The following is a 15434-nucleotide window of genomic DNA, read 5'->3' on the forward strand; positions in this document are numbered from 1 at the left end:
TTTAATGCTGTTTTTGATTTTTCTTCAATTTTTTTCAGTTATTTTTGTGACTCCACATGATCATGAACCTATGAAGACATATAACTAATAAAAATATAATTAAATAAAAATAGGGTTGCCTCCCAACAAGCGCTTCTTTAATGTCAATAGCTTGACAGTGGGCTCTCATGGAGCCTCACAGATGTTCAGAGCATTGTTGAGACTCCCCAACACCAAACTTAGAGTTTGGATATGGGAGTTCAACACCAAACTTAGAGTTTGGTTGTGGCCTCCCAACACCAAACTTAGAGTTTGACTGTGGGGTGATGACAAGTCATCCTAGCCTATTTTAGCTAGTCTTTTTCTTTAGTTTTCATTAGAATTATGCACTTTCTTGAGCTACAAGCAAGCTAATTGAGTAGATTTTCATGTTTCCCTTGATTGAACCAACCATATATGAATTTATGCCATTTCATGAGGTTTTATGCTATATTTGTTGCATATTATGAAAGAATGAATATCTCATTATTTTGAGCATAGCTTTGATGAGTTTGGTTGATTAATGATAGGTGAAGAAAGCTTGGAGAAAGGTTGAAGCAAAGAGGAATGGCTAGAAGTGAAGAGAGGACAATGGAATAAGTGAAATTGAACCAGGAGGCATGAAGTTAGCCCCAACGTTAGCCCCCTAACTTGGAGGCTAACGTTAGGCATGAAGATTACTCCCTGGGCTCCCCACGTTTGAACCAACGTTAGCCCCCTAACTTGGAGGCTAACGTTGGCAAGAGAAACTTCTTCCCTGGGCACCAACGTTTGCGCCAACGTTAGACCCCTAACTTGGGGGCTAACGTTGGCACATGAACATTCAAGGAAGAGGCAAAAGTTAGACCCAACGTTAGCCCCCTAACTTGGAGGCTAACGTTGGAACTTGAGAGTTTCTCCCCTGGGCACCAACGTTTGCGCCAACGTTAGCCCCCTAACTTGGAGGCTAACGTTGGCACATAAATTACAAAGGGGGAAGGGCCAATGTTTGTGCCAACGTTAGCCCCCTAACTTGGAGGCTAACGTTGGCGCCACTAGCATATAAGCAAGGCCAACGTTAGGGTCAAAGTTAGACCCCTAACGTTGGCACCAACGTGCATACCAGTAAATTTTGCTTGCTGCTATGAAAAGTTGGAGCCAAAGTTAGACCCCTAACTTTGGCTCAAACGTTAGGTCCAACTATGGCTAACTTCAAAACCGGTTCAATTGGTTCACTTTGGTTCTTCTTCAAACTTCAAGAGCAATCAACCAAGGCCTCTTTCAACCCAATTCCACCAAGAACAAAGGCCCAACTCAAGGCTTGAAGATCATTTTGGAAATTGTATAAATAGGAGAGAATTCAAGTTATTCGCAGAGCTTTCCTTTTGGAATTTTCATAATAGTTTTCGGAGAGCTTTTGTTATTGAGTGAACTTTAATTTCTTTGTTTTCATTGCTTTCAATTTGAATTACACTTGTCTTGGATCTTGGATTGGAGAATTGAAGAAATTCTGTTTCAATCTCAATCTTGGATCTCTCTGCTTTATTTACTGAATTTGAATTTCCGTTTCTGTTACTTGATTCTTCATCTCTTTTCTTTGCAATTTACAATTCCCTTGCAATTGTTCTTGATTGGATCTAGGAAGGCATTGAGATCTAGACTTGGTTTTCTAGTCTCTGGGTCCTGAGATCCAAATCCCCAATTTACATTCTGTTTCTTTCCTTTCTATGTTTATTTGCTTTTCTGCTTCATATCCGGTTCAATTCCAATTCCCTTTCCCTCTTCTGTTTAATGCAATTTAATTTTTCCTTGTTTAATTTCTGCAAATCCACATCCCAATCCCCTTTACATTTCAAGCAATTTACATTCCTTGCACTTTAAGATTCCGCAATTTACATTTCTTGCATTTTAAGTTTCTGCCATTTAATTTCTTGTTCTTTAAGTTTCAGCAATTTATTTCTTGTTCTCTTTACTTCAATACAATTTAATTCTGCAAGTCACAAAACCATCAACCAAATCTTGATTCGCTTGACTAAATCAACCACTAAGCTAAAATTGCTCAATCTTTCAATCCCTGTGGGATCGACCTCACTCCCGTGAGTTTTTATTACTTGATACGACCCGGTACACTTGCCGGTTAGTTTTGGGTGTTTTGGGGAAAATTTATTTTTCACCAAAATATCTCATCATGGGGGCTCTGGTTGACTCTGTTTTGAGAGAAGCTTACTGTGCCTCTTTTCCATGTTTACAGAAGGATGTCCTTGAGTTTTAAACTCAAGGGAGTCCCCATTCAATTGAAGGACTAGTTCACCTCTGTTAACATCAATCACAGCTCTTGCTGTGGCTAGGAAGGGTCTTCCAAGGATGATGGATTCATCCTCATCCTTCCCAGTATCTAGGATTATGAAATCAGCAGGGATGTAAAGGCCTTCAACCTTTACTAATATGTCCTCTACTTGTCCATAAGCCTGTTTTCTAGAATTGTCTAACATCTCTAATGAGATTTTAGTAGCTTGTACCTCAAAGATTCACAGTTTCTCCATTACAGAGAGTGGCATGAGGTTTATTCCTGACCCCAGGTCACATAGAGCCTTCTCAAAGGTCATGGTGCCTATGGTACAAGGTATCAGAAACTTTCCAGGATCCTGTTTCTTCTGAGGCAATCTCAGTTGATCCAATGCATTCAGTTCATTGGTGAATAGGGGAGGTTCATCTCCCCAAGTCTCATTACCAAATAAATTGGCATTCAGCTTCATGATTGCACCAAAGAACTTGGCAACTTGCTCTTCAGTAACATCTTCATTCTCTTCAGAAGAGGAGTACTCTTCAGAGCTCATGAATGGCATAAGGAGGTTCAATGGAATCTCTATGGTCTCTAGATGAGCCTCAGATTCCTTTGGTTCCTCAAACGGAAACTCCTTATTGATCACTAGACGTCCCAGGAGGTCTTCCTCCTTGGGATTCACGTCCTCCCCTTCCTCTCTAGGTTTGGCCGTGTTGACTATGTCAATGGCCTTGCGGTCTCCTTTTGGATTTTCTTCTATATTGCTTGGGAGAGTACTAGGAGGGATTTCAGTGATCCTTTTACTCAGCTAGCCCACTTGTGCCTCCAAATTTCTAATGGAGGACCTTGTTTCATTCATGAAACTTACAGTGGCCTTAGATAGATCAGAGACTAAGTTTGCTAAATTAGATGTATTTTGTTCAGAGTTCTCTGTCTGTTGCTGAGTAGATGATGGAAAAGGTTTACTATTCTTAAACCTATTTCTTCCACCATTATTAAAGCCTTGTTGAGGCTTTTGTTGATCCTTCCATGAGAGATTTGGGTGATTTCTCCATGAGAGATTATAGGTGTTTCCATATGGTTCACCTATGTAATTCACCTCTGCTATTGTAGGGTTCTCAGGATCATAAGCCTCTTCTTCAGAAGGCGCCTCTTGAGTACTATTGGATGCAGCTTGCATTCCATTCAGACTCTGAGAAATCATATTGACTTGTTGAGTCAATATTTTGTTCTGAGCCAATATGGCATTCAGAGTATCAATTTCAAGAACTCCCTTCTTCTGAGCCGTCCCATTACCCACATGATTCCTCTCAGAAGTGTACATGAACTGGTTATTAGCAACCATGTCAATGAGTTCCTGAGCTTCTGCAGGCATTTTCTTTAGGTGAATGGATCCACCTGCAGAAGTATCCAATGACATCTTAGCTAATTCAAACAGACCATCATAGAATATATCCAGGATGGTCCATTCTGAAAGCATGTCAGAAGGACACTTTTTGGTCAGTTGCTTGTATCTCTCCCAAGCTTCATAGAGGGATTCACCTTCTTTCTGTCTGAAGGTTTGAACATCCACTCTAAGCTTGCTCAGCTTTTGAGGAGGAAAGAACTTGGCTAAGAAAGCCGTGACCAGCTTATCCCAAGAGTTCAGGCTATCTTTGGGTTGAGAGTCCAACCACACTCTAGCTCTGTCTCTTACAGCAAAAGGGAAAAGCATGAGCCTGTAGACTTCAGGATCTACTCCATTAGTCTTAACAGTATCACAGATCTGCAAGAATTCAGTTAAGAACTGAAAAGGATCTTCAGATGGAAGTCCATAAAACTTGCAATTTTGTTGCATTAGAGAAACTAGCTGAGGTTTCAACTCAAAATTGTTTGCTCCAATGGTAGGGATAGAGATGCTTCTTCCATGTAAATTGGAATTTGGTGCAGTAAAGTCACCAAGCATCCTCCTTGCATTGTTATTATTTTTGGCTGCCATCTCCTCTTCTTGTTTGAAAATTTCTGAAAGGTGCTTGCTGGATTGTTGTAATTTAGCTTCTCTTAGTTTCCTCTTCAGAGTCCTTTCAGGTTCTAGATCTGCTTCAACAAGAATATTCTTGTCCTTGCCCCTGCTCATATGAAAAAGGAGGGAACAGAAAAATAATAATAGGGATCCTTTTTGCCCAAGTATAGAGGTTCCCCTGTGTGAGTAGAAGAAGAAAAGAATGTAATGTAAAGAAGGGAAGAAGGGAAAATTCGAACACAGATGGAAGAGGGGGTTCGAATTTGTGTGACATGAAGTGTTAGTAGATGAATAAATAAATAGAAGGAGATGAAAGAGAAAGAGGATTTTCGAAAATAATTTTTGAAAACGAGTTAGTGATTTTCGAAAATAGTTTTTTTTTTTGAAAAAGGTTAGTAATTTTTTAAAATTAAAATAAAAATTAAAATAATTAGTTAATTAAAAAGAAATTTTGAAAAAGAGGGAAGATATTTTCGAAAATTAGAGAGAGAGAGCTAGTTAGGTTGTTTTGAAAATGATAAGAAACAAACAAAAAGTTAGTTAGTTAGTTGAAACAAATTTGAAAATCAATTTTGAAAAGATAAGAAGATAGGAAGTTAGAAAAGATATTTGAAAATCAAATTTTAGAAAAAGATATGTTTTAAAAAGATATGATAGAAAAGATATGATTTTGAAAAAGATAAGATAAAAAGATATTTTTGAAAAGATATGATTGAAATTAGTTTTGAAAAAGATTTGATTTTTGAAATCACAATTAATGACTTGATTCACAAGAAATCACAAAATATGATTCTAGAACTTAAAGTTTGAATCTTTCTTAACAAGTAAGTAACAAACTTGAAATTTTTGAATCAAAACATTAATTGTTGATGATATTTTCGAAAATTATGATATAAAATTAAGAAAAAGATTTTTGAAAAATATTTTTATAATTTTCGAAAATAAATAAGAAAAATGAAAAAGATTTGATTTTTGAAAAAGATTTTGAAAAAGATAAGATTTTTAAATTGAAAATTTAATTTGACTCATAAAAACAACTTGATTTTAAAAATTTTTGAAAAAGTCAAATCTAATTTTCGAAATTTTAAGAGAGAAAAAGGGGAAGATATTTTTTTATTTTTGAATTTTTTTATGATGAGAGAGAAAAACATGAAAATGATGCAATACATGAAAATTTTGGATCAAAACAATGAATGCATGCAAGAATGCTATGATTGTCAAGATGAACACCAAGAACACTATGAAGATCATGATGAACATCAAGAACATATTTTTGAAAAATTTTTAATGCAAAGAAAATATGCAAGACACCAAACTTAGAAATATTTCATGTTCAGACACTATGAATGCAAAAAAATGCATATGAAAAACAAGAAAAGACACAAAACAAGAAAACATCAAGATCAAACAAGAAGACTGGCCAGGAACAACTTGAAGATCATGAAGAACACTATGAATGCATGAATTTTCGAAAAATGCAAAGAATTTTTAGAAAAAATGCAATTGACACCAAACTTGAAATTGATTCAAGACTCAAACAAGAAACACAAAATATTTTTTATTCTTATGATTTTATAAATTTTTTTGGATTTTTGTATATTATTTTCGAAAAACATGTAGGAAAAAGAAAATAAGAAATCCAAAATCTTTAAGAAGAATTCCTGGAATCTTTCAATATTAGCCCAAAGCTCCAATCAAAGGGTTGGACATGGCTTAATAGCCAGTCAGCTTTAGGATGTAAATCAGGTGGATCTGGAACAGCAGCAGGTGGATTAACAACAACTAGCTTGCTCTTGATAATATTGGGTTGGAAGCCCCAGTCCAAATGAATTTAGACATGGCTTTACAGCCAGTCAGGCTTCAACATACTTCTTGAAACACTAGAATTCATTCTTAAAAAAATTTAGAATAATTTTTGAAAACATATGAGAAATTTTTGAAAGATTTTTTTTTTTTTTGAAAAATTTTTGAAAATAAAACAAAAAGAAAATTACCTAATCTGAGCAACACGATGAACCGTCGGTTGTCCAAACTCGAACAATCCCCAGCAACGGCGCCAAAAACTTGTGCACAATACCATGGTCCAAACATGACTTCACAACTTCGCACAACTAACCAGCAAGTGCACTGGGTCGTCCAAGTAATAAAACCTTACGTGAGTAAGGGTCGATCCCACGGAGATTGTTAGTATGAAGCAAGCTATGGTCATCTTGTAAATCTCAGTCAGGCGGATATTAAATGGTTATGGAGTTTTCGAATAATAATAATAATAAATAAATAGAAAATAAAGATAGAAATACTTATGTAATTCATTGGTGAGAATTTCAGATAAGCGTATAGAGATGCGTTCGTTCCTCAGAACTTCTGCTTTCCTGCTGTCTTCATCCAATCAATCTTACTCCTTTCCATGGCTGGCTTTATGTAAGGACATCACCGTTGTCAATGGCTACTTTTCATCCTCTCTGTGAAAATGGTCCGATGCGCTGTCACTGCATGGCTAATCATCTGGAGGAATCACCGTTGTCAATGGCTGCATCCCATCATCTCTATGAAAATGGTCCGATGCGCTGTTACTGCATGGCTAATCATCTAGAGGTTCTCGATCATACTGGAATAGGATTCACCCTCCTTTTGCGTCTGTCACTACGCCCAGCACTCGCGAGTTTGAAGTTCGTCACAGTCATTCAATCCCAGAATCCTACTCGGAATACCACAGACAAGGTTTAGACTTTCCGGATTCTCACGAATGCCACCATCAATCTAGCTTATACCACGAAGATTCTGATTAAGAGATCCAAGAGATACTCATTCAATCTTAGGTAGAATGGAAGTAGTTGTCAGGCACGCGTTCATAGGGAATGATGATGATTCTCACGTTCATCACATTCATGTTGAAGTGCGAATGAATATCTTAGAAGCGGAATAAGTTGAATTGAATAGAAAAACAGTAGTACTTTGCATTAATTCATGAGGAACAGCAGAGCTCCACACCTTAATCTATAGAGTGCAGAAACTCTACCGTTGAAAATACATAAGTGACGTTCAGGCATGGCCGAATGGCCAGCCTCCAAACGTGATCAATATGATCCAAAGATGAACTAAAAAATCATAAGGTGTCAAATACACTAGTAAAAAGTCCTATGTATACTAAACTAGCTACTAGAGTTTACAGAAGTAAGTAATTGATGCATAAATCCACTTCCGGGGCCCACTTGGTATGTGCTTGGGCTGAGCTTGAATGTTACACGTGCAGAGGCTTCTTCTGGAGTTGAACGCCAAGTTGTAACGTGTTTTTGGCGTTCAACTCTGGTTCGTGACGTATTTCTGGCGTTTAACTCCAGACTGTAGCGTAGAACTGGCGTTCAACGCCCTTTTGCGTCGTCTAAACTCGACCAAAGTATGGACTATTATATATTGCTGGAAAGATCTGGATGTCTACTTTCCAAAGCAATTAGAAGCGTGCCATTTTGAGTTCTGAAGATCTAGAAAATCTACTTTGAGTGCAGAGAGGTCAGAATCCAACAGCATCAGCAGTCCTTCTTCAACCTCTGAATCTGATTTTTGCTCAAGTCCCTCAATTTCAGCCAGAAAATACCAAAAATCATAGAAAAACACACAAACTCATAGTAAAGTCCAGAAATGTGAATTTAACATAAAAACTAATAAAAACATCCCTAAAAGTAACTAGATCCTACTAAAAACATACTAAAAACAATGCCAAAAAGCGTATAAATTATTCGCTCATCACAACACCAAACTTAAATTGTTGCTTGTCCCCAAGCAACTGAAAATCAAATAGAATAAAAAGAAGAGAATATACTATAAATTCCAAACTATCAATGAAACATAGCTCCAATCAGATGAGCGGGACTTGTAGCTTTTTGCCTTTTGAATAGTTTTGGCATCTCAATTTATCCATTGAAGTTCAGAATGATTGGCATCTATAGGAACTCAGAGTTCAGATAGTGTTATTGATTCTCCTAGTTCAGTATGTTGATTCTTGAACACAGCTACTTTATGAGTCTTGGCCGTGGCCCTAAGCACTTTGTTTTCCAGTATTACCACCGGATACATACATGCCACAGACAAATAATTGGGTGAACCTTTTCAGATTGTGACTCAGCTTTGCTAAAGTCCCCAATTAGAGGTGTCCAGGGTTCTTAAGCACACTCTTCTTTTGCTTTGGACCTTGACTTTAACCGCTCAGTCTCAAGTTTTCACTTGACACCTTCACGCCACAAGCACATGGTTAGGGACAGCTTGGTTTAGCCGCTTAGGCCAGGATTTTATTCCTTTAGGCCCTCCTATCCACTGATGCTCAAAGCCTTGGGATCCTTTTTATTTACTCTTGCCTTTTGGTTTTAAGGGTTATTGGCTTTTTGCTCTTGCCTCTTGGTTTTAAGAGCTTTTGGCTTTTTTTGTTTGCTTTTTCTTTTTCTTTCTATTTTTTTTGCCATTTTTCTTTTTTTTTTTCTATTTTTTTCTGCAAGCTTTTGACATTCACTGCTTTTTCTTGCTTCAAGAATCATTTTTATGATTTTTCAGATTATCAAATAACATGTCTCCTTGTCATCATTCTTTCAAGAGCCAACATATTTAACATTCTTAAACAACAACTTCAAAAGACATATGCACTGTTCAAGCATTCATTCAGAAAACAAAAAGTATTGTCACCACATCAATATAATTAAACTAAGTTCAAGGATAAATTTGAAACTCATGTACTGCTTGTTCTTTTGAATTAAAACATTTTTCATTTAAGAGAGGTGATGGATTCATAGGACATTCATAACTTTAAGACAAAGTTACTAAATACTAATGATCATGTAATAAGACACAAACATGGATAAGCACTTAACATAAAGAAAACAAAAAATAGAAAATTTAAGAACAAGGAATGAGTCCACTTTAGTGATGGTGGTGTTTCCTTCTTCAGGAACCAATGATGTCCTTGAGCTATTCTATGTCTCTTCCTTGTTTCTGTTGCTTGATCCCTAGTGATTTTGGTGCTCCTATCCTTAGTTGCTCTTAATAATTGTGTGGGGGAAAATGTATCCCCTGAGGTATCTCAGGGATCTCTTGATTTGCAGTCAAATGTTCTACCATTGAGCTATAGATCCTTTACATGAATCTCTCCATCTCCCATGACTTGGAGGTGGAAGCTTTTGTCTTCCCTTTTCTCTTCTCTCTTTTTTTTTTTTTGAGGTTTCTCTGGCCTTAGGTGCCATCAATGGTTATGGAAAAGCAAAATAAGCAATGCTTTTACCACACCATACTTAGAATGTTGCTCGCCCTCGAGCAAAAGAAGAAAGAATAGAAGAAGGAGAAGATGTGGAAAAACTAGGATTATGAGGAGGGAAGGTGGGGATCCTATGGGGTCCACAGATCCTGAGATGATCCTGTGAGGTTCACAGATCTTGAGGTGTCAAGGATTTAAATCCCTACACCAATTAGGCATGTAAAATGCCTTTGCATGCAATTCTGGCATTTAAACGCCGAACTGATGCTTGTTTCTGGCGTTCAGCGCCAGCTCCATGCTCTGTTCTGGCGTTGAACGCCAGCCAGATGCTCCTTACTGGCGTTTGAATGCCAGTGAACTCCTCCTCCAGGGTGTGCTATTTTTAATGCTGTTCTTGATTTTTCTTCAATTTTTTTCAGTTGTTTTTGTGACTCCACATGATCATGAACCTATGAAGACATATAACTAATAAAAATATAATTAAATAAAAATTGGGTTGTCTCCCAACAAGCGCTTCTTTAATGTCAATAGCTTGACAGTGGGCTCTCATGGAGCCTCACAGATGTTCAGAGCATTGTTGAGACTCCCCAACACCAAACTTAGAGTTTGACTGTGGGGGCTCTAGTTGACTCTATTTTGAGAGAAGATTACTGTGCCTCTTTTCCATGTTTATAGAATGATGTCCTTGAGTTTTAAACTCAAGGGAGTCCCCATTCAATTGAAGGACTAGTTCACCTCTGTTAACATCAATCACAGCTCTTGCTGTGGCTAGGAAGGGTCTTCCAAGGATGATGGATTCATCCTCATCCTTCCCAGTATCTAGGATTATAAAATCAGCAGGGATGTAAAGGCCTTCAACCTTTACTAATATGTCCTCTACTTGTCCATAAGCCTGTTTTCTAGAATTGTCTGCCATCTCTAATGAGATTTTAGCAGCTTGTACCTCAAAGATTCCCAGTTTCTCCATTACAGAGAGTGGCATGAGGTTTATTCCTGACCCCATGTAACATAGAGCCTTCTCAAAGGTCATGGTGCCTATGGTACAAGGTATCAGGAACTTTCCAGGATCCTGTTTCTTCTGAGGCAATCTCAGTTGATCCAATGCATTCAGTTCATTGGTGAACAGGGGAGGTTCATCTCCACAAGTCTCATTACCAAATAAATTGGCATTCAGCTTCATGATTACACCAAGGAACTTGGCAACTTGCTCTTCAGTAACATCTTCATTCTCTTCAAAAGAGGAGTACTCTTCAGAGCTCATGAATTGCATAAGGAGGTTCAATGGAATCTCTATGGTCTCTAGATGAGTCTCAGATTCCTTTGGTTCCTCAAAGGGAAACTCCTTATTGATCACTGGACGTCCCAGGAGGTCTTCCTCCTTGGGATTCACGTCCTCCCCTTCCTCTCTAGGTTCGGCCGTGTTGACTATGTCAATGGCCTTGCACTCTCCTTTTGGATTTTCTTCTATATTGCTTGGGAGAGTACTAGGAGGGATTTCAGTGATCCTTTTACTCAGCTGGCCCACTTGTGCCTCCAAATTTCTAATGGAGGACCTTGTTTCATTCATGAAACTTACAGTGGCCTTAGATAGATCAGAGACTAAGTTTGCTAAATTAGATGTATTTTGTTCAGAGTTCTCTGTCTGTTGCTGAGTGGATGATGGAAAAGGTTTACTATTCTTAAACCTATTTCTTCCACCATTATTAAAGCCTTGTTGAGGCTTTTGTTGATCCTTCTATGAGAGATTTGGGTGATTTCTCCATGAGGGATTATAGGTGTTTCCATATGGTTCACCTATGTAATTCACCTCTGCTATTGCAGGGTTCTCAGGATCATAAGCCTCTTCTTCAGAAGGCGCCTCTTGAGTACTGTTGGATGTAGCTTGCATTCCATTCAGACTCTGAGAAATCATATTGACTTGCTGAGTCAATATATTGTTCTGAGCCAATATGGCATTTAGAGTATCAATTTCAAGAACTCCCTTCTTCTGAGGCGTCCCATTACCCACAGGATTCCTCTCAGAAGTGTACATGAACTGGTTATTAGCAACCATGTCAATGAGTTCCTGAGCTTCTGCAGGCGTTTTTTTTAGGTGAAGGGATCCACCTGCAGAAGTATCCAATGACATCTTAGCTAATTCAGATAGACCATCATAGAATATATCCAGGATGGTCCATTCTGAAAGCATGTCAGAAGGACACTTTTTGGTCAGTTGCTTGTATCTCTCCCAAGCTTCATAGAGGGATTCACCTTCTTTCTGTCTGAAGGTTTGAACATCCACTCTAAGCTTGCTCAGCTTTTGAGGAGGAAAGAACTTGGCTAAGAAAGCCGTGACCAGCTTATCCCAAGAGTTCAGGCTATCTTTGGGTTGAGAGTCCAACCACACTCTAGCTCTGTCTCTTACAGCAAAAGGGAAAAGCATGAGCCTGTAGACTTTCGGATCTACTCCATTAGTCTTAACAGTATCACAGATCTGCAAGAATTCAGTTAAGAACTGAAAAGGATCTTCAGATGGAAGTCCATGAAACTTGCAATTTTGTTGCATTAGAGAAACTAGCTGAGGTTTCAGCTCAAAATTGTTTGCTCCAATGGTAGGGATAGAGATGCTTCTTCCATGTAAATTGGAATTTGGTGCAGTAAAGTCACCAAGCATCCTCCTTGCATTATTATTATTTTCGGCTGTCATCTCCTCTTCTTGTTTGAAAATTTCTGAAAGGTGCTTGCTGGATTGTTGTAATTTAGCTTCTCTTAGTTTTCTCTTCAGAGTCCTTTCAGGTTCTGGATCTGCTTCAACAAGAATATTCTTGTCCTTGCTCCTGCTCATATGAAAAAGGAGGGAACAGAAAAATAATAATAGGGATCTTTTTGGCCCAAGTATAGAGGTTCCCCTGTGTGAGTAGAAGAAGAAAAGAATGTAATGTAAAGAAGGGAAGAAGGGAAAATTCGAACACAGATGGAAGAGGGGGTTCGAATTTGTGTGAGATGAAGTGTTAGTAGATGAATAAATAAATAGAAGGAGATGAGAGAGAAAGAGGATTTTTGAAAATAATTTTTGAAAAAGAGTTAGTGATTTTTGAAAATAGTTTTTTTTTTTTGAAAAAGCTTAGTAATTTTTGAAAATTAAAATAAAAAATTAAAATAATTAGTTAATTAAAAAGAAATTTTGAAAAAGAGGGAAGATATTTTAAAAAATTAGAGAGAGAGAGAGAGTTAGTTAGGTGATTTTGAAAAAGATAAGAAACAAACAAAAAGTTAGTTAGTTAGTTGAAACAAATTTGAAAATCAATTTTGAAAAGATAAGAAGATAGGAAGTTAGAAAAGATATTTGAAAATCAAATTTTTGAAAAAGATATGTTTTAAAAAGATATGATAGAAAAGATATGATTTTGAAAAAGATAAGATAAAAAGATATTTTTGAAAAGATATGATTGAAATTAGTTTTGAAAAAGATTTGATTTTTGAAATCACAATTAATGACTTGATTCACAAGAAATCACAAAATATGATTCTAGAACTTAAAGTTTGAATCTTTCTTAACAAGTAAGTAACAAACTTGAAATTTTTGAATCAAAACATTAATTGTTGATGATATTTTCGAAAATTATGAGATAAAATTAAGAAAAAGATTTTTGAAAAATATTTTTATAATTTTCGAAAATAAATAAGAAAAATGAAAAAGATTTGATTTTTGAAAAAGATTTTGAAAAAGATAAGATTTTTAAATTGAAAATTTAATTTGACTCATAAAAACAACTAGATTTTAAAAATTTTTGAAAAAGTCAAATCTAATTTTCGAAATTTTAAGAGAGAAAAAGGGGAAGATATTTTTTTTTATTTTTGAATTTTTTTATGATGAGAGAGAAAAACATGAAAATGATGCAATGCATAAAAATTTTGGATCAAAACAATGAATGCATGCAAGAATGCTATGATTGTCAAGATGAACACCAAGAACACTATGAAGATCATGATGAACATCAAGAACATATTTTTGAAAAATTTTTAAATTCAAAGAAAATATGCAAGACACCAAACTTAGAAATCTTTCATGTTCAAACACTATGAATGCAAAAAAAATGCATATGAAAAACAAGAAAAGACACAACAAGAAAACATCAAGATCAAACAAGACTGGCCAGGAACAACTTGAAGATCATGAAGAACACTATGAATGTATGAATTTTCAAAAAATGCAAAGAATTTTTAGAAAAAATGCAATTGACACCAAACTTGAAATTGATTCAAGACTCAAACAAGAAACACAAAATATTTTTTATTTTATGATTTTATAATTTTTTTTCGATTTTTGTATATTATTTTCAAAAAACATGTAGGAAAAAGAAAATAAGAAATCCAAAATATTTAAGAAGAATTCCAGGAATCTTTCAATATTAGCCCAAAGCTCCAATCAAAGGGTTGGACATGGCTTAATAGCCAGTCAGCTTTAGGATGTAAATCAGGTGGATCTGGAATAGCAGCAGGTGGATTAGCAACAACTAGCTTGCTCTTGATAATATTGGGTTGGAAGCCCCAGTCCAAATGAATTTAGACATGGCTTTACAGCCAGTCAAGCTTCAACATACTTCTTGAAACACTAGAATTCATTCTTAAAAAATTTTAGAATAATTTTCGAAAACAGATGAGAAATTTTTGAAAGATTTTTTTTTTTTGAAAAATTTTTGGAAATAAAACAAAAAGAAAATTACCTAATCTGAGCAATACGATGAACCGTCAGTTGTCCAAACTCGAACAATCCCCAGCAACGACGCCAAAAACTTGTGCACAATACCATGGTCCAAACATGACTTCACAACTTCGCACAACTAACCAGCAAGTGCACTGGGTCGTCCAAGTAATAAAACCTTACGTGAGTAAGGGTCGATCCCACGGAGATTGTTGGTATGAAGCAAGTTATGGTCATCTTGTAAATCTCAGTCAGGCGGATATTAAATGGTTATGGAGTTTTCGAATAATAATAATAATAAATAAATAGAAAATAAAGATAGAAATACTTATGTAATTCATTGGTGAGAATTTCAGATAAGCGTATAGAGATGCGTTCGTTCCTCTGAACTTCTGCTTTCCTGCTGTCTTCATCCAATCAATCTTACTCCTTTCCATGGCTGGCTTTATGTAAGGGCATCACCGTTGTCAATGGCTACTTTTCATCCTCTCTGTGAAAATGGTCCGATGCGCTGTCACTGCATGGCTAATCATCTGGAGGAATCACCGTTGTCAATGGCTGCATCCCATCCTCTCTGTAAAAATGGTCCGATGCGCTGTCACTGCATGGCTAATCATCTAGAGGTTCTCAATCATACTGGAATAAGATTCACCCTCCTTTTGCGTCTGTCACTATGCCCAGCACTCGCGAGTTTGAAGTTCGTCACAGTCATTCAATCCCAGAATCATACTCGGAATACCACAGACAAGGTTTAGACTTTCCGGATTCTCATGAATGCCGCCATCAATCTAGCTTATACCACGAAGATTCTGATTAAGAGATCCAAGAGATACTCATTCAATCTAAGGTAGAACGGAAGTGGTTGTCATGCACGTGTTCATAGGGAATGATGATGATTGTCACGTTCATCACATTCATGTTGAAGTGCGAATGAATATCTTAGAAGCGGAATAAGTTGAATTGAATAGAAAAATAGTAGTACTTTGTATTAATTCATGAGGAACAGCAGAGCTCCACACCTTAATCTATGGAGTGCAGAAACTCTACCGTTGAAAATACATAAGTGATGAAGGTTCAGGCATGGCCGAATGGCCAGCCCCCAAACGCGATCAATATGATCCAAAGATGAACTAAAAAATCATAAGATGTCAAATACACTAGTAAAAAGTCCTATTTATACTAAACTAGCTACTAGGGTTTACAGAAGTAAGTAATTAATGCATAAATC

General features: G+C 36.6%; 2 non-coding genes across 2 annotated transcripts; both read left to right on the forward strand.

The window, feature by feature from the left end:
- Nucleotides 1-3755: 3755 nt before the first annotated feature.
- LOC148576172 (small nucleolar RNA R71) lies at nt 3756-3863 on the forward strand. The gene has a single exon (XR_015903146.1). It is a non-coding gene; the product is annotated as a small nucleolar RNA R71 (small nucleolar RNA).
- A 7841-nt stretch (nt 3864-11704) lies between these two features.
- On the forward strand, nt 11705-11812 carry LOC148576173 (small nucleolar RNA R71). Its single transcript, XR_015903147.1, has one exon. It is a non-coding gene; the product is annotated as a small nucleolar RNA R71 (small nucleolar RNA).
- The last annotated feature ends 3622 nt before the right edge of the window (nt 11813-15434 follow it).

The sequence above is a fragment of the Arachis ipaensis genome, chromosome B1, assembly GCF_059453495.1.
Source record: "Arachis ipaensis isolate K30076 ecotype BB chromosome B1, ASM5945349v1, whole genome shotgun sequence".
Classification (NCBI taxonomy): Eukaryota; Viridiplantae; Streptophyta; class Magnoliopsida; order Fabales; family Fabaceae; genus Arachis; species Arachis ipaensis.